This window comes from Boleophthalmus pectinirostris, unplaced genomic scaffold (genome assembly GCF_026225935.1).
Source record: "Boleophthalmus pectinirostris isolate CB_2022bp ecotype Guang Dong unplaced genomic scaffold, ASM2622593v1 HiC_scaffold_2, whole genome shotgun sequence".
Lineage (NCBI taxonomy): Eukaryota > Metazoa > Chordata > Actinopteri > Gobiiformes > Gobiidae > Boleophthalmus > Boleophthalmus pectinirostris.
In genome coordinates, this window is record NW_026571152.1 from 2,261,741 (window position 1) to 2,285,347 (window position 23,607).

A 23,607-nucleotide genomic window follows, 5' to 3' on the forward strand; every position below is an offset into this window, starting at 1 on the left:
TGCAAAATTAGCAGTGCAAATGGAAGTAGTTCTACAACGGGCTCTGTTGTTCTGGGCCCCAGGGGTTTAGGGGCCCAGAATTGGCTTCTGGGGGGCCCATGTGAGGCTTCTTGCCCTGGGCCCTCACAAGCCTGATGCTAATTCAACACTGTTTAATGTTGTTTTCACATTTCACGAATAAAACATGCATTTTACAATTAGAAACAGCAGTGGTGGAAGGCACAGTACAAGTACAAATATAAAAGTACAATACTGAAGTACAAATTTTACGTACCTGTACTTCATTTAAGTAAGGTACCAAGTAAAAGTGGATACTTTCTTCTTTTACTTCACTACATTTGAGAATGTGTATTTGTACTTTCTACTCCTCTACCTTTTAGATCTGGATTAAAAAGTAAAAAGTATTATTGAGAGACTTGATTTTTTTTAATTTATTTATTTTTTTTTAGCATACTTAATTTGAGTTAACTTTCCAACTTTGAACAAACCAAATACACAAAAGTGGCTAGAAAAATTAGGAAATCAATTGAATCACTTAGAATGAGCAAAATTCTTTTTCAAAATCACTGCATTTCGTCCTTTAACTGTTCTGAAAATCACTGGAAAATACTTTTACTTTTTACTCTTAAACTACAGTTGTAAACAGGTATTTCAGTACTTTTACTTAAGTCGATTTTTTCATGTGAGATTTTTACTTTTACTTGAGTACCTTTTTACTTTTATATCTGTATTTTTATTTCCAGTGTTGATGAGTAACAGTTTACATGTACCGGGGTTACGTAATCAGAGTACAAATTATGAGTAACTGTACTCAGTTACAGTTACTGTTTCAATGAGAGGTAATTAGATTACAGTTACTTTGTTGAAATAAATGGATTACATGCTGGTATTTTCCAGTTTTCACATTTTGGGCTATATCCCCCCCTTTTTTTTTTTTCTTTCAGTAATTTCACTCATTGCCGGACACTAAACCACATCTAAACCAGGACAAAACCAGGACTAAAAACAGGACAAAACCAGGACAAAACCAGAACTAAAACCAGGACTAAACCAGATCTAAACCAGGACTAAAACAGGATTTAACAGGATTTAACAGGACTAAATCATGCTGTGTGGACGTGTCTCCTCCTTTTCTATCAATAATATTTTTAATTTGGTTAAGTAAAGTCTGGGCTTTTTATTTTCTTTTAGCAGATAAAACATCTTATGTTACGATATCCTCGTCTTTGCTTCTCTACAGAAAATCAAGTAATCCAAAGTATTCAGATTACGTTACTCACCTAAAGTAATTTAAAGGATTACGTTACAAACTACATTTTGGGGTGTGTAACCTATAATCTGTAGGGGAATACATTTTAAAAGTAACCTTCCCAACACTGTTTACTTCTAACAAAATTGTACTTCATCGTCTCTGACAGACTTTATGATCGCTTTATTTTGAAAGTGCATTTCCTGTGTTTTACTTGCACTTCCGCTTGCGTCTGCCTCATTTCTCCCTCTTGACTCTCTCGTCCGCGGCTGCAGCTGGCGGCTCTTCACGGGGACAGATCATCTCCTGCCCGGGGTTTGCATGCTCTCACCGGGGTCCTACCTTCTCCCAGACCCGCTGTGGATCCGCGGAGCTAAAGAAGGATTCAGAAAACCCAGGTGAGTCAAGAAAAATATCGCGAAATGGAACTTAGATCGTCGGCGCTTGCATGTGTGTGAGATAAGGAGAAGCTAACGGTGTCATAAATGCAAAGGCAAAGCGGCTTTTCACTGGCTCTGTATTTTCACGAATATATAACTACAGCTTTAATTAAGTGTTTTTCTATTTGTGTCTTTCTTGTGTGGTAATTGAGTTGTTTATTCCTGATGTTTTCGTGGATGTTTCTGATAAGGTGGCCAGTGTATAACGCACCAGGCTTCATGGTATTTTGTCGTAATTCTCCGGTAAATGCGTTTATTTAATTATCTTTGATCAATAAACGTGTGAGTTGTTTAGAAGAGACACTTACAGTAATGAATTTAACACTCAGCTGACTTTTACAGGCCAAATCAATATGAATAACCTTGTAGTAATATTATTATTTGTAGTAGTAGCAGATGTAAAGTGGAAAACCCTTAAACACAGTCAAGTCCAAATTCTCATGTGCTATAAACAGTGTTGGGAAGGTGACTTTTAAAATGTATTCCCCTACAGATTACAGATTACATACACCAAAATGTAGTTTGTAACATAATCCATTAAGGTACTTAAAGTGAGTAACGTAATCTGAATACTTTGGATTACTTGATTTGCTGTAGAAAAGCAAAGACTAGGATCTCTTCACATAAAATGTTTTGTCTGCTAAAAGAAAATGAAAAGCCCAAACTTTACTTAACTGTATTAAAAATATTATTGATAGAAGACGAGGAGACACGTCCAGTTTTAGTCTTGGTTTTAGATCTGGTTTTAGACCTGGTTTTAGACCTAGTTTAGACCTGGTTTTAAACCTGGTTTTAGACCTGGTTTAGACCTAGTTTAGACCTGGTTTTAGACCTGGTTTAGACCTAGTTTTGACCAAGTTTAGACCTGGTTTTAGACCTGGTTTAGACCTGGTTTAGACCTAGTTTAGACCAAGTTTAGACCTGGTTTTAGACCTGGTTTAGACCAAGTTTAGACCTGGTTTAGACCTAGTTTAGACCTGGTTTAGACCAAGTTTAGACCTGGTTTAGACCTGGTTTAGACCTGGTTTAGACCTGGTTTAGACCTAGTTTAGACCAAGTTTAGACCTGGTTTTAGACCTGGTTTAGACCTGGTTTAGACCTAGTTTAGACCTGGTTTAGACCAAGTTTAGACCTGGTTTAGTCCTGGTTTTAGACCTGTATTTAGACCTGGTTTTAGACCTGGTTTAGTGTCCGGCAATGAGTGGAATTACAAAAAAAAAAAAAAAAGGGGGGGGGGGATATAGCCCAAAATGTGAAAACAGGAAAATACTGCCATGTAATCCATTTATTTCAACAAAGTAACTGTAATCCAATTACCACTCACTGAAACAGTAACTGTAACTGAATACAGTTACTCATAATTTGTACTCTGATTACGCAACTGCGGTACATGTAATCTGTTACTCCCCAACACTGCCTATAAAGGTCCTATATTATGCATCTTTGATTCTTGTGAGCTTTAAACCATTTTAGAATGTTGTTACCTATTCAAAAACAGACCTGGAGTTGTGTTTTGTTTCATGCACATGTTTGAGTAACTCTTTATTAGTAGTTTTAAAGTGACCAGCTCCTTGTACCTTTAGTTCAGAAGAGATTGGCAGTTCCAAGGTTGAAATAATCAGAATTCTAGTGAAGGTGAGTGGGGTTTAAAAGCCACATGACATCACACGGTGGAACAGAGTGAAAAACTCAGCCTAAATCTGTGGAGTTTGTGTGTGTTAAAGGTGCTCTGTATATCTTTCACACACTTTCACCACCTGCTTGTCTTCACGGAACACCTGTAATTAAATAAATGTAACATAGATTAGTTTAATGCCATACTGTGAAACTTTTCAGGTAAAGTAATAATATCTCCATGGACACAAGCTTTCCCTAATAGGAAGGTTACACAGTGTACCTTTTTTAACACGTGTGAATGAAACAATGATGAGCAAACAATATTATAACATCAATTTAAAAAGTGTAATATGTGCCCTTAAAGTAGAAGACAAATATGAATACTGTTTCCTACACTGTTTCCTAGTACTCTTTCCTGCAGAAATAGTAGTTTTGCATGAACTCCCCCTGCAGGTGTAGTCTTGTGAGTGCAGTTTGGGTCAGAAACACCGAGATACAGAATTGTTTAGAGAGCTTTTGCCACGGCCCCTTTTGAGTTGGCCAGTCGAACAGCAGGACATATATTTCATCGACTACAGTACTGTACCAGTCCTAGCCCTGGTGCAGTACAGTGTACAGTAGGTTTGGGTGGTAATACGGTATTACAGTGTCCCGCGGTATCAAAAAGTAGCAACTGTATCAGTTTCATTACCGTCATTAAAAAGCAATTTGCAGCGCATAAGAACCTAATATAATATTATTTATATATTATATTTATTGATGCCTACATTTGTTTGCTCAGCACAAATGAATGTGTGGTTGTATTTTCAGTTTAATTCTATCATGATTTAAAACTAATATAACCCTAACCCATAACTAAGTATCTATAATCTTTCTTTTAACTGCGTGGGAAGATGACATTTTGTTCTGTTGTGTCGTGACGCTCATAAGGGAGACCAAAACAAGACGGCAAGTCAGTCCACGAGTGACTTGATCCCGGGTAAATAAACCAACTGATGTCTCAGGATACACTGTAGCCTATAGCCTGTGCCATAGCATAATATTTTTGTGACCGCATTTGCTATTTGTTGTTCCTTTATTATTGGTGTTTTTATTATTACCGTATTTTTTGGATTATAAGGCACAATGTCAGTAATGTTGAATTCTCTCATCTAGTTTCATACATAAAGCACACTGGATTATAAGGCGCATTAAGTGAAACAAACAGTCGACACTTGAGTCTGATCCTTAGTCCAGGCGTCCATCGTCCATTGTCAGATCGTGGTGTAACTCGCCCGGCGTTGTCTCTCTGTCTTGGTGAATGTGGATTATGAATGTGAATGTGGGTGGATCATTTAAGTTTGTTTTTTTATTTCCTACAAGGACAACTCAAATATACATTATGTAATAATGTGTTTAATGCAGCTTTGTGCGCATTTGTTTACATTTTACAGAAACAAAACTTAAAAACACATGACTCATTTGCATAAACTATAAGTGCTGATAAAAACAGCTCGCTCCTTGTGCGTTGATGTGGTTCAGCTTCTGTCGGACTAAGGGACACGACTCAGTGGATTAGGTGTGTTCTCTCTGTGACAGAGATTGTGCTGCTGTTGGTGAGTCTGTTCTGTGAGTGTGTCGTGTTGGAGATTGTTCATGTGAAACTTTTCAGAGATTATAAATCTGCAGGTCATACGCACAGACCGTACAGTGGTGCAGCTCTGTAGTTTACCAAAGTCATACTAAAATATTTTGGTCATACAGTAATACTGTATACCCTGGTAAAATGCTGAGAAGGTTTAACTGTATTAAAATTTGGATACCGCCCAACCCTAGTGTACAGTACAATGTACAGTACAGTGTACAGTACAGTATACAGTGTATAGTACAGTGTACAGTACAGTACTGTGTACACTGAGCCCTCTCTCTCCACCTCCTCTCAATAGACTCCAAACTGTTAAAAGTGCCTGTTTGGAACGTGCCACCACCGCTTACCCTCTGTGTACTCCTCTGTGTATTCCTCTGTGTACTCCTCTGTGTACTCCTCTGTGTACTCCTCTGTGTACTCCTCTGTGTACTCCTCTGTGTACTCCACTGCTCCAAAACAAAATGCTTCATTCAGAGTACAACCCCCTACACCCCTCCCCTCTCTCTCTCTTTCCTCTCTCTCTATTTCTGCCTCCTCTTCCCGCTCTTGTCTCTCTACTTCTCTCTCTTTCATTCTTCTCATCTGTCTCTCCCCTCTCTTGGTCATTGTTTCTCCATATCCCTTTCTTTGTCTCTCCCTATCTCTCTATCCTCTCTCTCTCTCTAGCCCCCTCTCTCTTCTCTCTCTGTCTCTCTCTGTCCCTGTGTTTCTCTCTCAGGATGTAGTGCACGTTCAGTGAGAGTGGAGCAGCTCTGTGCGTCTCTGCTGTGAACAGCCTCTTTAACCCCGGACGTGCGGCTCTGTCCTGGATCAGGGGCTCACTGTTAATGGGACCAAATTCCTCTGGTTCATTTGAATAAAAACCGAGAGGAGGACGAATAAAACATGAGCAAATTATGTAACTTCACCATCGTACATCAATATAGCTGCTAAAGGTGCACTGTGGAACTTTTCTGGTGTCATGTATTCTATAAATAAGCCTTTACCAATGTTATATCAGTGTTCTCTCTCATTATCTTACTCAAAGTTGTATTTTGCTTGTTCTTGCATGTTTGGGTCAATCTGTATTGTCCTGCATTTGAACTTTGAGTGCTTTGAAAATTGCTGTTTTCACCTACCCCCTGTCAGAGCCAAACCTTGTGTTAGTCTACTAACTATTTGATTTAAATTACAAGGAACTATAAGCAGAAAAGAGCAGGTAGAGAGTGGATTATCTGAAGACTCGGGAGTGAATCTTGTGTTTAATTTAGGGATGGGCATGATTAGTCAATCGATAATTGATCATTAAGAATTTCATTTTAATCGACAAACTGAATGTAGGTTGCTGTGTGTAGCGTGACCAAACAGGGGTCTGTACATGTGTCTCTGCACTCAAAAGGAGCAAACAGAAACAGTCGGTCAGCCTGCAACGTACCGAAGCACAAATGTGTTTTTAACGATGACTTGTACAAGAAATTCCACGCTTTCCGTTGCGTTCGGGACAAGTGTGAGTCCATGTGCACAGTGTATAAAGCAGCACATATGTTTCAGTGTCCAGTGGGAAAAAGTTTTACCAGGTGAGAGTCGTGCAATGTCGATGACGAGTCCCCACCTCCCTCCCCCCGTACGGTGTCCTGGTTTTGACAAACGCAAATCTGGTCACACTAACCTGTATTCACCTGAGTCATGTCTTTTAATCCAACAGAAATTGACCGCATCAGCGACACAAGAGCTGTAGTTTTATCTTTGCTTAGTTTATGCAAATTAGTCATGTGGTTTTAAGTTTTGTTTCTGTGAGAGTTGAACAAAACTGAATTAAACACATTATAATGTCAAACGGCTGATGTGGCTCTAGAGTGGTTACGGTTTATATGGCGTAAAGTTGAATTTATTTATGCAGATTAGTAGTGCAGATAGTAATAATAATGATGATCATTTTAATTTAAAAACGTTAATGATTAATCGATAATCGATCGTTAATTCTTCCGATGATCGATTAAGAAAATTTCATCGAATGCCCGTCCCTAATCAAAACAATGAAAATGTCAAATGTGTCGCATAAAGCAGTTTTTTTCTTCTGAACAAACAACAAAACTGTAGCGGTATAACAAAATAATTTAGTAAAATATACCAAAAAATACTAAAAAATAGACTTGGCGATATATCGATAGAGCAGTCCCTGATATCGATACTGTATCATTACATTAAACGATATGATATATTGATATTTTGATATTTTTGCACACCCCTACACCCCGCCATTAGAGATACATGTAGAACACCTCCAGCACGATGTCACTGCAAAGTATCAGTGGTTTTAATTAGGGCTGTGCCAAAAATCGAAAGATCGACGGGTCGCAATCTCTACTGTGGTCGATCTTGATGGTAAGACGTGAATCAATAGGTCACAGTGTCGTGTGTCAGTCAGAGTGTGTAGAGCTGAGGAGGATTTAGCAGCAGAACGTCTCTTTATGTCTCCTCACATGTTCACAAGTTTTGACATAAATTTGCACTATTTGACTAAAAGTTCAGTCTGTCACTCTGGGTATGTGTCGCCTCGCTCCTTCTCCCTCCGTCTCACTGACCCACCACAGCTCCTCACCTTTTCTCCTCTTTCTCTCCTCCGGTGCTGCTCATCTTTATATAGTAAACGGCTGTTTTCTCACCATGTATGAGGAAAACTTAATGCATTGTTTAGCACATATATCTGTTGATAGAGGTAGCGCACCTGCCATGGTCCTATAATTATTGGTCCTATAATAAAAACTGATCCTGACACTCGGCTCTTCACGCTTAAAGTCCACATGTCTGTATTTTGAATAAGATGGAAGAAGATTGAATAGAAAATGAAGATCAATCAATATGGGGGGAAAATCTGATTCTTTTTGATTCTTTTTTCCCCAGCCCTAGTTTTAATACCAAATACCAGACAAAAGTGTGATATGTTTGAATATGTTTTGACTCAAATCTAAACTAGCCTGACCTATTCTCCCTCTCCCCTCGTGTCCTCGTCCCCTCTGACTCCGGGAGCTGTATCACGTCAGGTCATTATGGTTAAAGCATGCTGCTGGATTTTCCTGTGATTTGCATTGGAGCTGATGGTCTGTCAGTTTAACCATCAGGAAACATCTGACCACGTACCGCAGGCTCATGTGACCGGGCCTGGGTTAGAACGCTCCATAAAGCCGGACTCACGTTTCTCTGGAAGAAGTTCACTCATCCAGGGTACGGCCACATATTTTACAAATTGGGCATCAGCCTTAATGGTCCTGTATTACACAAAATGGACTCTTGTGAGCTTTGAGACATGTTATAATGTTGTGTCCTCAAAAACAGACCTGTTTTTTGTGTTTTGTTTCATTCACACATGTTGGATTAACTCTTTAATTATTACTACCTGGTTTTGCCCAATTCTAGCCTCTGTTTTGGTCCAGGTTTGGTCTTGTGCTGGTTTAGTCCTTGGTTTAGTCCTGGTCTAATCCTGGTTTAGTCCTCATTTAGACCCTGTTTAGTCAGTTATTCCTCAGAGTTTCCATAGATGTTGGTCTAATCCTGGTTTAGACCTTGGTTTAGTTGATTTAGTCCTGGTTTAGTCTTAGTCTGGTCTAGTTCTCAGTTCAGTCCTGGTTTAATCCTGGTCTAGTTCCTGGTTTAGTCCTGGTTTAGACCCTGGTTTTGTCTGGTCCTGGTCTAGTCCCTGTTATCTCACAGTTATTCCTCAGTTCCATTTCGTTCCAGTTTCCATAGATGCTAATTTAGTCCTGGTTTAGATCTTGGTTTGGTTGATTCAATCTTGGTCTAGTCCTGGTCTAGTTCTAGTCTAGTCCCTGGTTTAGTCCTGATTAGGGCCCGACCGATATGGATTTTGTTGTGGCTGATATGATACCGATAAAATGAGAGTTGGAGCTGCCGACATAATCACCGATATATTTAGTGATGTAAAAATTCACTCTAAATCTTTAACTGTTTAAAAAACTTAGGTTTGGCCCTGGTGGATTTTAAATTGGGTTTATTTAGGCAACATTTATTGTTCTTCTGCCACTTTACGTCGTATTTACAGACAGTAGGTTGGCCTAATGGCATTTTGCATCACATTCTAGCTACAAGTGATGGGTATTCCAGTTCTTTTTAAAGAGCCGGTGTTCCGGTTCTTTGTGGGATCATGTCAAGATGTGATTTGTTTACACTGGTGTTTACATATTTGCGCCACCCTCTGGCCACATCAGACATATGCACGCCAAAATGTTTTATGAATTGTATCTGACGTACCGTTTCATTTGCAGATTTGACAAGAACAATGCCGACTCCAATCAAACTTGTCTAACATGACTGCGATTAATGCATGAATGGTTGCAATTGCATATACGACTGTAAATTGTTTGGTGTCCTTTAATGACTACGATAGGCAGGCTATAAAAATATGAGGAAGAGGGTGCGTGGGCCTCGAACTCACGTCACTAGTTCTGTTTCTACACCTCTACGCTACACTAACATATCAAACCATTTCTTCAGCACCTATATCTGTCATGCACCTTACAGTCACATTGGAGGCATGTTAACTTGTGAAAGTCACGCTTAACATCAGACAAGTTACCGCTGTTTTTAAAAGCACGAGTGCGTCCTTTACCATGTGCGTTGTGCGTGCACTACAGCACTGAACTCAAGTCTGAAGAAGGTTGCATGATAATGTTTTAAAAGGCGACAACACAAACTTCGCTTCCATGTCTTGATGTGACACCCGGCAGGGCGTGTTATCTTGTGACACCCACTTCGGACAGTTTACCTCTGTTATTTAAAGCCTGATTGTGCTGTGTCCTTTTGAGGGCCTCGCCTGCCTGGCAAAAAATGCTAATGATCAATTAGAGCAGCTAGAATGAACTGATATCATGTATAATAATGTTAAACGAACTCAAAGTCACAAAAATGTTAAACACAGCGACATGTCGCGGTCACTCAGTGCACTGCCACTTATGCTCAGACGTCATTGCTATGTTATCTTGTGACATTACAATACAGTCATCCGATCATGTGCAATTACACAGCACTTTTTCGAGCGCCACAGGCAGCGTAATGTGTGTATGTATGACATTGTGGAAAGTAAACTGTCAAGTGGCAATAAGTTCATATGGCAAAGTGAACATAAAAGCACTCGGCTTCTGACGCTGATGTGACGAGAGTCACCCTGTGTCGCTATACTCCAACTTATCCCAAACATGGCTCAAACTCCTATTAGGCTGGTGTCGGCTACTGTCAAAACCACGATTAGGAAAACTATTATATAAGGACTCAGCACAATCAAGCTTTAAATAACAGTGGTAAATTGTCCACTGGGCGTGTCACAAGATAACACGCCCTGCCGGGTGTCACATCAAGACATGGAAGTGAAGTTTGCATTGTAGCCTTTTAAAACACCATCTTGCAATCTTCTACAGACTTTAGTTCAGTGTTGTAGTGCGTGCACGAGGCACATGGTAAAGGACACACTCGCGCTTTTAAAAACAGTGCTAATTGTCCGATGTGTAGCGTAACTTTCACAAGTTAACATCCTGTGACTGTAACCTCCAGTGTGACTGTAAGGCACATGACAGAGGTGTATAAATGCTGAACTGATTGATATGTTAACGTAGGACAGGGGTAAAGACCCCGCATTTGTTATTTTCTTCACTAGTGACGTGAGTTCGAGGTCCACGCACCCTCTTCCTCATATTTTTATAGCCTGTTTATCATAGTCATTAAAGGACACTAAATAACTTATAGTCATATACACAATTGCAAGCATTTATTTTATTCTGGAGCCATGCATTAATCGCAGTCATGTTAGACAAGTTTGACTGGAGTCGGCATTGTTCTTGTCGAATCTGCAAATGAAACGGTACGTCAGATACAATTCATAAAACATTTTGGCGTGCATATGTCTGATGTGGCCAGAGGGTGGCGCAAATATGTAAACACCAGTGTAAACAAATCACATCTTGACATGATCCCACGAAGAACCGGAACACCGGCTCTTTTGGCCCAGCTCACTAAAAGCAGCCGGCTCTTTCGGCTCCCAAGTGGCTCTTCAGATTGTTTTGTTGCAAGCAGGTCTAAAGCAGGACTGAAAAAGGACTAAACCAGGACTAAAACAGATCTAAACCATGTGTAAAACAGGACTAAACCAGAACTGAACCAGGACTGAGTGTCGGGTCTCGGTCTCTGTCTCTCTCCCTCAATCGAGCCCAAGATTAGTCCTGGTTTATTTATTTTATGCTGAACTGCAGCCAAAGTTTTTTTTTTTTTATTCTGTGCACATGCATATTTCTGAAAGTTTCCTTTTCAGCCGCTGCCCGATGTCAAACTATCATGAGTCTGCACGCGACGTGAAGAGAAAAAAAGTGAGAAAGAGAAAACACGGCTCCCAATAAAGAGACAGCTCCCGTTGTTCACTTCAAAGAGCCTTCGTTCACGACCGACCCATCACTACTAGCTAGTAAAGAAACTACCGCTATTAGCCTTTAGCCGTAAATGCTGCGCACCGCGGTAATTAATTATATGCGTAAATGTCATATTTCACCCCTCTGTTCACAGCTCATTTACATATCAGTGCAGGTCCAGTAACAAATATACGGTCAACATAGTCACTTTACAATAGACCAATAGAAAACAGCCTGTTTATGTGTGGAAGCTACAGCAGCTAATCACTGACCAATAACAAAGAACCAAAACTAGCTTCAAAGTCGACATATTTCCAACACTCACCGCTCACTCAGGCTCCTCCTCACATCACAAGTCTGCACTAATAAATGTCCTTTTAATCCAGACTCAAACCGATTGTCCATAAAAAGAATGTGTTGCACACATGGATCTGTGTCTGTGGGTGTAAACAAACACACTTGAGTGACGTGACTCTGGGGGTGTGTTCAGGGACAGTACTGATACACACACAGATAAATGACTCTGCATGTAAATACTGATACGGAACCACATATTAGGACATTTATCTGTCTGTAAAATGGATGAAATGAACATAATGTAGAGAGTCTAAGCTTTATAATGACGTATAACATGCCCACGTGAAATATCGGCCCCTATCAGCTTCCAGGTGTCCATATTGGCCGATAATATTGGCCAACCAATATATTGGTCGGGCTCTAGTCGTGATTTAGATCCAGGTTTAGTCTAGTCCCTGTTGTCTCACACCTATTCCTCAGTGTTTCCATAGATGCTGGTTTCCTCTCAGTGGACTGTGTTATTAAATCTGCTCTCCCTCTGGACTCACTGCAGGGACTTGACAGGTTAGACTCCCCCTCCCTCTTTCTCTCTCTGTCTCACTCTTTCTCTCTCTGTCTCACTCTTTCTCTCTCTGTCTCTCTCTTTCTCTCTCTGTCTCACTCTTTCTCTCTCTGTCTCACTCTTTCTCTCTCTGTCTCACTCTTTCTCTCTCTGTCTCACTCTTTCTCTCTCTGTCTCACTCTTTCTCTCTCTGTCTCACTCTTTCTCTCTCTCTGTCTCACTCTTTCTCTCTCTGTCTCACTCTTTCTCTCTCTCTCTCTTCTCTCTCTCTCTGTCCTCTCTCTCTCTCTTTCTCTTCTCTCTCTCTGTCTCACTCTTTCTCTCTCTGTCTCACTCTTTCTTTCCCTTCACTCTCTCTCATTCATGGGACATTTTATAGAATTGTGACAATCGGATATGTCACCACTTTATCACCAGAATGTGCAGAAAAAGCTTCTTATCCTTCATGTTTTCTTCTAGATCATTGTTGTTTTCACTTAAAACAAAGTACAGTTCTGTAACAGTTTAAATATGGAACTTATTCCTAATATAAAAAAGTATAATTAATCATTAGAGATGGGCATGATTAGTCAATTAATCGATAATTGATCTTTAAGAATTTTGTCGATTACGTTCATTTTTAATTCACAAACCGAATGTAGGTCGCTGTGCGTAGTATTTCACTGAGTCTTGTCCTTTAGTCCGACAGAAGTTGAACCGCATCAGTGACACAAGAGACACTGTTTTTTTTTCATGAGGTTTTAAGTTTTCTGTGAGACTTGCGCAAAGCTGCATTAAACATTTTATAGTGTCAAACGGGCTGATGTGGCTCTAGAGTCGTTACGGTTTATATGTTGTAAAGTTGAGTTTATTTATGCAGATTAGTAGTGCAGATAGTAATAATAATGATGATTATTTAATATAAAAAAGTTAATGATTAATCGATTATCGATCGTTAATTCTCCCGACGATTAATTTAAAAAATTTAATCGAATGCCCATCCCTAATATGCATAACATTTGAAACAGTCAGCAGCTTTAATAATTATTGTGATATAACTGTAGTATTAAATCACTATTATTTTAACCATGATGATAGTGACACCACATTTCTGTATTGCCTAGTACCATACATGCCCAACCATCAGGTGTGATTGTGATTTTCATGTCTTTTGAGATTTATTTAGACATGGGCTGTTACACTTCTAACACAGACCGTAGTTAAATCACCATGTTACCTTTGACTGTTTTGAAAATGCCATATTCACCAAACACAAAGTATTCAAATGTGTAATAAGTTTCCTTTTTGTTTTTAATGCTTTGAGCTTGCAAAGTCACTCCCCCTCTGAGCACTATCACAACACAAATCAGTACGCATCACGGGAATGGAACTACTCCACATTGTGTCAGATTTGTGAAGTTTTAGTGTGTTGTTTTATGTCCTGCTTTTTTATGGAAAATTGGTCTTGTGGTCTTGGACAGAATCTTACAGCAACCTTAAAGAGGGTTTGAACAGGGCCCTGGAGAGATCACTAAATTACTAAAACATGCACGGATGACAGCGAAAACCAATTCAGAGGGAATGTTATAACTCCAAAAAGTGGAGTTTGCATAATCCCGCTCATAATATTTGTATTTGTTGGTCCGTCCTGTCTCTGTGTCCACACACAGGCTCTGGGTGGACAGTGGGTAAACAGAGGAAGAGGGGCCGTGTCCGACTAAACAGACAGGAGCACGAGGCCGGAGCTAAATTTGGTTTGTCTTGTGACGTCAGCTGCTCTGAACTATAAACACACTTTACTGTTATAGACACAGGAGCTGCAGACACCGTCACCTCCATCTAAACTCATCTCCAAACACGTGAGCAGCTTCCAACAGTTCACCTTCACATGAATACAGTGCACTTTCCCGATTTTATTGTGTTGTCTAGAATGTTCCACAGTATGGCATTAAACTCATCTAATGCCCTCCCTCTGCTCCTGAGTGAGTGACAGCTGGTTTAGCCAATCACAGTCAAGTGCGGGCTTTCACAAGCAGCAGACAGTTTTAGTGACAAAATAAAAGTAGAAAATGTAAAAGGATGGACGAGACACAATTTTCACAAAGCACCACGAGATGAGGTCGATGAGAAGACGAGATTTTGACATAATTTATAATCGATAAATCACATGTGTTCATATGTATTTCCATATCAAAGCCCTAAAATACTTTCAAATGGAGACAACAACTGCCTCATATTTCTTAGTTTCTCCCCCTCTCTCTTTCTCTTTTTCCCATCCCCACTCTCTCTCTCTCTCTCTCTCTCTCTCTCTCTCTCTCTCCCCCCTCTCTCTTTCTCCCTCTCCCCCCTTCTCTTGTTCTCTCCTCCCTCTCTTTCTCTCTCTCTTCCCCTCTCTCTCTCTCCCCCTCTGCCCCCTCCCTGCCTCTCTTTCCCTCTCTCCTTATCACTTTCTCTCTCTCCCCCTCTCTCTCTTTCCCTCTCTCTTTGTCACTTTTCCCTCTCTCTCTTTCTTCCCCTCCCTTTTTGTCACTTCTCTCTCGTTCTCCCCCCCACCCCCCTTTCTTTTCCCTGTCTCTTTCCCTCTCTCTTTGTCACTTTCTCTCTCTCTGTATCCATCTCCGAAGCCCGTCGCTCGTCTCTGCAGCTTTCACGAGAGGAGGTCCTTTGACGGCGTTTCCATGGCGACAGGAGGAGAAAGCGGTCACGTGACTCGGGTTCATTTCAGATGCGTTTGAGCGTCTCCGGACTCCGTGGAGATTTTGGACGTCAAACGCTTGGATCCACTCGGGGGGTCTGTGTCAGTGTTCTGGGGAGAGCGGGAGACATGTCAGAATATGACGAGTGTACAGTCTGCTGTGTTTGCTTTGTTTAACCACCTGACTCATTACACTGACACTTTTTTTTTCTTCTCTTGTTACATTTTTACCATATTAAGGGATCATTTTGTATATTTAATTTACTATTTAACATTTAAACTGCCTATATTATGCTATTTTTGTATCTATGCTCATTAAAAAACAAACCTAGACCCTATACTACAACTATTCAAACGATGCATTTATTCAACAGTTTTCTCTCTCAAAAAAAACAAACACTTTATTATTGATAATCAATGTTGGGAAGGTGACTTTTAAAATGTTTTCCGCTACAGATTACAGATTACATACCCCAAAATGTAGTTTGTAATGTAATCCATTAAATTACTTAAAGTGAGTAACGTAATCTGAATACTTTGGATTACTTGATATTGTCATGTTTTTTAAAAGTACATAAATATAGCAACCACATTCTGAAAATTCACGTTTGTTCTCTTCAAATTGGCCCTGGTTTAGACCTGGTTTAGACCTGGTTTAGACCTGGTTTTAGTCCTGGTTTAGACCTGGTTTTAGTCCTGGTTTTAGTCCTGGTTTAGTCCTGGTTTTAGTCCTGGTTTAGTCCTGGTTTAGTCCTGGTTTAGTCCTGGTTTAGTCCTGGTTTTAGTCCTGGTTTAGTCCTGGTTTATTTCTGGTTTAGACCTTGTTTTAGTCCTGTTTTAGTCCTGGTTTAGACCTGGTTTAGTCCTGGTTTAGTCCTGGTTTAGACCTCGTTTTTTGTCCTGGTTTAGTCCTGGTTTTAGTCCTGGTTTAGTCCTGGTTTTAGTCCTGGTTTAGTCCTGGTTTTAGTCCTGGTTTAGTCCTGGTTTATTCCTGGTTTAGACCTTCTTTTAGTCCTGTTTTAGTCCTGGTTTAGACCTGGTTTAATCTTGGTTTAGTCCTGGTTTAGACCTGGTTTTGTCCTGGTTTACACCTTGTTTTAGTCCTGGTTTAGTCCTGGTTTAGACCTGGTTTAGTCCTGGTTTAGACCTGGTTTTAGTCCTGGTTTAGACCTGGTTTAGACCTGGTTTTAGTCCTGGTTTAGACCTGGTTTTAGTCCTGGTTTAGACCTGGTTTAGTCCTGGTTTAGTCCTGGTTTTAGTCCTGGTTTTAGTCCTGGTTTAGTCCTGGTTTATTCCTGGTTTAGACCTTGTTTTAGTCCTGTTTTAGTCCTGTTTTAGACCTGGTTTAGTCCTGGTTTAGTCCTGGTTTAGACCTGGTTTAGTCCTGGTTTAGACCTAGTTTAGTCCTGGTTTAGACCTGGTTTTGTCCTGGTTTACATCTTGTTTTAGTCCTGGTTTAGTCCTGGTTTAGTCCTGGTTTAGCCCAATATGTGAAAACAAGAAAATACCGCCCTGTAATCCATTTATTTCAACCAAGTAACTGTAATCCAATTACCACTCATTGAAACAGTAACTGTAACTGAATACAGTTACTCATAATTTGTACTCTGATTACGTAACTCCCGTACATGTAATCTGTTACTCCCCAGCACTGTTGATAATTGATGCAAAGCTTTCGAATTTAAAATAAATATTGGCTACCCCACCTCCTCCAACTCTGCTGTGCCTGGACACGGATTGTTTGGAGCTCACACTGGACAAACGTAACACGCTTTAGGGGCGATCCATGCTTGGGCAGGGTTCTAAAGTCCTAGTGCGAGTGCCCCTCAACTTGTTTCAAGATGATTATATGAGTTTGGAGATCATTTGACACACATATTGAAATCGCAGTCAAGATTCAGTTAATTGCACAGCCTTACCTTATAACTAGTTTTGTTTTATTCACATGTTTAGCACAAACCCTACACATTTAGGCTGAGTTCTTCTCTCAAACAGACAACACTCCACTTCCACATTGTGCTGCGGTAATACAGGAAGTGCTCCAGTGTGTTTTTAAACTTCACACATTTGGATGATTTCAGTCCTGGAAAGGTAAAAGCAGTTTGAGTTTTGGAGATGTAGACAGACAAATAATACAGGATTGCTCAAATGTGTGAATGAAACAAAACACAACTCCACGTCTGTTTTTGAGGAGGTAACGACATTCTAATATACAGGACCTTTAAATTGCTTAACATTTTAGTTTTATTTGTCAGTTTGCGTGTCATGGCCCAGGCTGTAGCTCTCCCTGTGCCCTCCCTGCTGCTCTCTCTCTCACTCTCTGCAGGTGTACCTGTCCTGTCCTGCTGGCTCTGCCCCTAAACACTGCGGGAGGATAAAAGCCCTTCAGGCACACGTCTCTGCCTCCTCTCCTCTGCTTTCTCCTCCTCCTTCTGCTCCGGCCCATTCCCCGGGCCTGCCACACTGCCACGACTACTAACATCATGTTTTTATAATAAATGCGCTCTCAAGGGGTTAAAAGCACCGCCATTGTTGTGTTCTCCTTTCGTTGTTTTGGTCTCTCGAGTCGGGGCCGTAACAGTGCAATTGAGAGGAATTCATTAACAGTGTTGTGGAGTAACAGATTACATGTACGGGAGTTACGTAATCAGAGTACAAATTATGAGGAACTGTATTCAGTTACAGTTACTGTTTCAATGAGTGGTAATTGGATTACAGTTACTTGGTTGAAATAAATGGATTACAGGGCGGTATTTTCTTGTTTTCACATTTTGGGCTAAACCAGGACTAAACCGGGACTAAACCAGGACTAAAAGCAGGACTAAACCAGGTCTAAACCAGGACTAAACCAGGACTAAAAGCAGGACTAAACCAGGTCTAAACCAGGACTAAACCAGGACTAAACCAGGACTAAACCAGGACTAAACCAGGACTAAACCAGGTCTAAACCAGGTCTAAACCAGGTCTAAACCAGGACTAAACCAGGACTAAACCAGGACTAAAACAAGGTCTAAACCAGGACTAAACTAGGTCTAAACCAGGACTAAATGAGGTCTAAACCAGGACTAAACCAGGACTAAACCAGGTCTAAACCAGGACTAAACCAGAACTAAACCAGGTCTAAACCAGGACTAAACCAAGGTCTAAACCAGGTCTAAACCAGGTCTAAACCAGAACTAAACCAGGTCTAAACCAGGACTAAACCAGAACTAAATCAGGTCTAAACCAGGGAGAATTTGAAGAGAACAAACGTGAATTTTCAGAATGTGGTTGCTATATTCATGTAGTTTTAAAAAAACATGACAGTATTAAGTAATCCAAAGTATTCAGATTACGTTACTCACTTTAAGTAATTTAATGGATTATGTTACAAACTACATTTTGGGCTATGTAATCTGTAATCTGTAGGGGAATACATTTTAAAAGTGACCTTCTCAACACTGTTCATTAATAATGATTGTGAATGAATATATCTATGAAGTGACACAATATACACACGACTGAGACATACAAACAAGTCTAAACAAACACAATAGTTATGATCAGACACAAAATAAATGATATAAGTAGAGATATTCTGTTAACTCATGGCTACTTCCTGTATTTATTTATTTATTTTTTGTTATTCAAGTTTTTATTTTATTTTACAATTTTTACCATATAACATAACAGACAGCAGCACATTACTTTGGCCCGAAGGAGTAAAACAACAAATGTATCTGTATATATGCATATGCCATTGCACTCCATAGCAAAAAATAAACAATACAATAAAACTGTCAAAGTGCATGTGACAAGCCTCCGTAACTCTGTAATTTCCACTCAGTTTAACCTGTTACAAATACAATTAATTTCAATTCTAATTAAAAAGGCCACATCGATACCACATCCATAAATTGCAAAAAACAAAGACTTGTTTTCCCAATGTACCAGTTTCAAATGTGTTTTAGTCAATTGAGCAATCAAACCTGTCACAGGCATTTCAATCAAAAACAGGTGCCCAAGATTTTACAAAAATGTCCATGTTATCATTTAACTGAGCCAATCATTTCTCATATGAGACTATTTTCATCAAATTGTCCATCCATCTGTTAAAGTCTGGAGGAGAAGGATCCGTCCATACACCAAGAATTACCCGTGCTGCAGTTATTACCCCCACCTTTAAAACCACATACTTACTTCCTGTATTTATGTACTTTTTTTTTTTCCACAGATCTTAACTTATGCAAAACGGTAAATATTTGTACTTCCCCACCAAATAAAAAACTTAAATACTTAATACTTAAATACTTGTACTCAAATGTCTCAGTGAGCAATGAAATATAAAGTAATAAACTAAGTGATGCTTTGCAGCTGATCTCATCAACATCCCTTGGAGGTGTGGTGATAGCCTAACTGTAGGCACTGCTCTGTCTGAGGCTTATTAGATGTTAATAAAAACCAGCAGTTTTTCAGTGAGTCACTCTCACCTTCTTGTTGAAAATCAAACTCCTAAACAGGACCATGAACATTCATATTGATCACAGGCTTCTTGTTTAAATCCATTTTATATTTTTCTTGAGCTTTCAGATGATCTTGGTTTTATTTACTAATGTGTACATTGTGTCGTCATAGTAACTGTTGAACATTCTGCCAATACATACACATGTATGTATTGGCAGAATGATGCCAGTGCAAAGTATCAGTACAAGAACATGCTTTTGTGTCGTTGAAATGGCCGGGGCAGAGAGTGCATTTCCATTGGAGACTATCGTGGTCTGTTCGTTTGTTTCTGCAGATCGTGAAGATGACAGAGTCGCTGGAGCCAAGTGAGGACCTCAGTGCCCCTCCCCCACACGATGTCGAGCCACTGCGGGACGATGACCCACACTGCCCCCTGCCCTTAAGGTCAGAGAACTACAGCAACATACGACATACACAAAATATGAGCAACTTTCTCTCGTCATCAGGGTTTTAAAGTTGCACCATGTCACTTTTCTGATTGGTCTGCCAAAAAAATGGAAAAATGTCGCCCCTCTCTTGGTAACTGCTGCTGTCTCCTCCTTTTGGTCTTAAAATGTTTGTATTAAGCTGCTCTTCATGATCCTGATGTTTTTTATTTTGCTCTTTTGTCCGTAAATCAATTCCTCTTCCTAATATGGTGACTCCATAAGTGCCAGCCTCGGTGAGCTTCATTTGACTGTGGGTGACGTCACGCTCTCCAAGTCCACTTCTTTATACAGTCTGTTATTAAATATGTGCATTATTACTGTGAGACTCTCCTCAGATCTTACCTCTACCTTATGCTTAGAAGTTTAATGCTGTGCTGTGGAACATTCCAGACAAAGCAATAACATCTCGACGGAGGCATGCAGATGGCTGACTCTGCACCTTTAAACATTAAGAGTCAGTTCACAATGCAGGCCACATTACCCAGGAGCACTTACATTTGAAAAAAGGCTGAAATATTCTGTTAAACGAATACAAGACGCCCATGTGTTTCAGAACATGTTTGTAGAGTCTGAACTACAGGGCTGCCAGATTTTGTAAATAATAAGATCCTACAGGGCTGATTTTTTTTGTCATGCTTTGTTTATTGCTTCTTCTTTTGATTGGGGACATATGTGGAGCTGAGTCTTTCCTCATTAGTTCAGTGTGAATCGCTTTTGGCAGCTCTTCAAAGCAGCACAGACAATGCACGGCCTGTGTGCCTCTGTACACTGTAAGGACTAAAGCAGGATTAAACCAGAACTAAACTGCAACTAAAGTAGGAAATCGATGAAACCTGGACTATTTCAGCTGTCAGAACCAGGCCAGGACCAGACCATTACCAGACCAGCACCAGACCAGCACCAGACCAGGACCAGACCAGGACCAGACCAGGACCAGACCAGGACCAGACCAGGACCAGACCAAGACCAGACTCTGAGTCGTGTTGGGGTAGATCAGTTTAAAATGAAAGCAACAGCAGGTCAAAAAGCCAACATTACTTGTGAAATCCTCCATGTTGAATCCATAGAGACGCTATTGTCAAGACAGTAACAGTCTGAAAAACTGTTGGGCCTCTAATGGCAAATACTTTTGTAACCCTATTTCTTTTGAACTAAACAATATGTAGATGTAAACCAGAACTGAACCATGATCAGGACCTGTGTCTCTCAGAGTTAACAGATGTGAACAAAACCTTCCAGCCTCTCCCCGTTTCTTTTTCCTCTAGAACCCCCCATCTCTCTTCTCTCCTTTCTTTTCCTTCTTGTTCTGTCTCTCTCTCTCTGTAATGTAATGTAGCTAGTCCATTACATGGGCCTAGTGCTAGTGAAAAGGTAAGATAATAAGAAATAGAAACAAAGTTTTAAAAGTGTTTATTGAATTAACTGATGTACAGATTGTTGTTAAGTTACCTGTAAAAGAAAAAAGTAAGTAAAAAAATAAGTGTTGTAGTTAAAAGGAATGTACTCTCTGGTGTGGTCTGCTTCAGGTGTTCCAGCCAAAAGAGTCCCCGGGCAGCCGGAGCACCTTAAGAAGGTTGTGGGGCAGCCAACCATCTGGCTGGTTGACTGTGGGGAGGAGAGAAGCACAGATTTGAACTTTGTCTACTTAGTATTTTAAATTCACCATTAAACACTGCAAATTTAAATAAAGATGCATATTTTTGTATTTAAAGATAATTTTATATTTTTGGCACTGTTCTTTTGATACTTAACTTTTAAATATTGAATCTAAAATGATGGGAACTTACCTGATCGTGAACTTGAGCTCACCCAATTAGGAGGAGGCCTATAAAGAAGCCAGCCTAAGCTTTGTCAGGGGGAGGTGCTGTGTGAGCGCAGGTGACTGCCATGCCTGTTTTTAACCTTGTAACTTTTGTAAATATTTTTTTTTGGTCTGGAAATGGAATAAATGCACTGGGGATCTGCACTAGAAATCAGCTCACCTTAACTCTGTTCCTCTGAAACCGCTAAGGTTGCTATCTAGGCTATTGCTCTCCCTCTCTCTTTCCTTCTCTCACTCTCTCTCTTCCTCTCTCTTTCTTTCTGTCGCTTTCTCCCTCCCTCCTTCTTTCCCTCCTTCCCTCATTTTCTCACTGTTCTCGCTTCCTCCCCCTCTCTCCCTCTCCCCCTTTTGCTCTTGCTTTTCTCTCTTTCTTTCTTTCTTTCTTTCTTTCTCTCTATCTTTCTCTCTTTCTCTCTCTTTTTCTCTCTTTCTCTCCCTCCCTCCCTTCTCTCTCTCTGTTCATGATGAGGATGGGGTGCACGTGTGTGGGGTTCACGTTTTGCTGCAGGAGGAGGAGGAGGAGAGGTGCAGAGGAGAATGGGGAAAATCACAGAGGCTTAATTCAGTGGAGCAGAGTGAGGCCTTGCGTTAAACCCACAAACTCCAACAAAACACTTTACACTCGCGTCACTGCAGACCGGTTCCCACGCTGCCCTGTCCTGCTAAACATCTCCTGTAGTTGTGTTTTAAAGGCACACTATGCACCTTTTCTGGAGGAAGGTCTTCTGTTAGCACTCTGAGCATCCTGATTATTCACCACGATGAGTATTAAAGCGCTTTCATAACGCTCAGACCAGCCCAGAGCACAAACTAACAGCAACTAGCATGATAATGTGCACTTGCTGATTCTCTGACAATAAAATCCTTGAAAATAAGATACAGACATTACACAGCAGACTTATTTTGACCTCAAGAGCTGCTTATACAATCTCTCTGTATTGGGGAAAGACACATTTCCTTTTTTTTAAAAATCAAAATGTTCTTCTACAGTGCAGCCGCGGGGTCTTAAAAATCTTAAATTAAGGCCCTTAAAAGTCTTACATTTTGTTGTCCAAGTCTTATTTTTTTCACAAAAGTCTTAAATTCGTCTTTCCACTTGAATAAAATTGTTTGGCAAGCCTTAAGTAAAGTAAAAACCAAAGAAGATTTTTTTGTAGCACAAAAATGTACATGATCCTCCAAAACACCAAAAAGTGCCAATACCGGGTTTGGTTCCAACCTAATATTGAATACCTGGGTTAGAGTGTTAAAAATGTTCCTCCAGTAGGTTTGCAGACATGAGCAAGACCAAAACATGTGTCCTAGAGGCGCCTCAGTCAGGCCACAGCGGACGCACAACGGGCTAACTTCATTATACACAGTATCATCAACTTCTGGCCCTGGAGATATGAAAAAAACACATTTTCAAATACATGTGAACAAACTGGATACAGGGTTTGGGTACAGACTTTGAAACAAATACACTGTAACACAAATCACTCCGATTCTTTCTCCTAAAGGCTAAACTCTGCTCCAAACCACAGTAGCTCACTTGAGTATTTGTCCGAATCCTGCTCTCCACATAAACATCATTGCTAGAGCAGTCAGATCCATTGACACACAGGTTGGAGGTGCGATTTCATCTCCCACAGATGAATATGAATGCCATTGTGTCCTTGGGCAGGGCATTTACCCCCCCCTGCCCCCAGTGTGTGTACATAGGTGTGTGATTGTGTGTATGAATGGGTGAGTGGCTGCTTGATATAGAGCATTTTGAGTTCCTTGGTGATGGAAAAGCTGTATAAATATGACCATTTCCCATTTCACATGCTTTCACTGTCAGACGACCGGCTCCAGGAAAAATGTCTGGGTCTCCATCTTGATTCAAATGTGCGTTTTTGCTCTACAGGTTACAGTTCATTGATGACCTCTCATATGAAGACGTGAAGAAGTGCTAGAGGCTCGGTATGTAAAAAACACACTCTACATTATATGTTCAAATTCATAAAAGAGCAGA

The 23,607-nt window shown here is 40.3% G+C and overlaps 1 long non-coding RNA gene across 1 annotated transcript; it reads left to right on the plus strand.

The window, feature by feature from the left end:
- Positions 1–1,495: 1,495 nt before the first annotated feature.
- On the plus strand, positions 1,496–23,606 carry LOC129409479 (uncharacterized). The gene is made up of 3 exons (XR_008632428.1): positions 1,496–1,647; positions 19,636–19,745; positions 23,500–23,606. It is a non-coding gene; the product is annotated as an uncharacterized LOC129409479 (long non-coding RNA).
- Position 23,607: the final 1 nt, after the last annotated feature.